We start from the raw sequence: 277 nt of genomic DNA, 5'->3' as shown, positions 1-277 counted from the left end.
ATGTTAATTTATAAGCCTCCTTCTGTAGTAGATGTCCAGCAGCCAGGGCACAAAGGCAGGGAGCCCAGCCCTGGACAGTAGGATCTAGTTGTTTGGACAAGTAAGTTACTGGGGCGAAGGAGGGGCCATATGTTTGTCCTAACACACCCAGGGCTTGTCTGTCTCTTTTATGTACGTAAAGGCAGAAGGGTTTAGTGAGGTCAGGCAGGTGTAAAGCAGGGGCCACGACTAGGGCCTGGCGGAGTTTTTGGAATGGCTTATCTGGTGAAGATGATAG

The sequence above is a fragment of the Galeopterus variegatus genome, unplaced genomic scaffold, assembly GCF_000696425.1.
Source record: "Galeopterus variegatus unplaced genomic scaffold, G_variegatus-3.0.2 Scaffold288, whole genome shotgun sequence".
Lineage (NCBI taxonomy): Eukaryota > Metazoa > Chordata > Mammalia > Dermoptera > Cynocephalidae > Galeopterus > Galeopterus variegatus.
The sequence above is the reverse complement of the archived record's forward strand: the minus strand, read 5'-3'. Positions refer to the sequence as shown.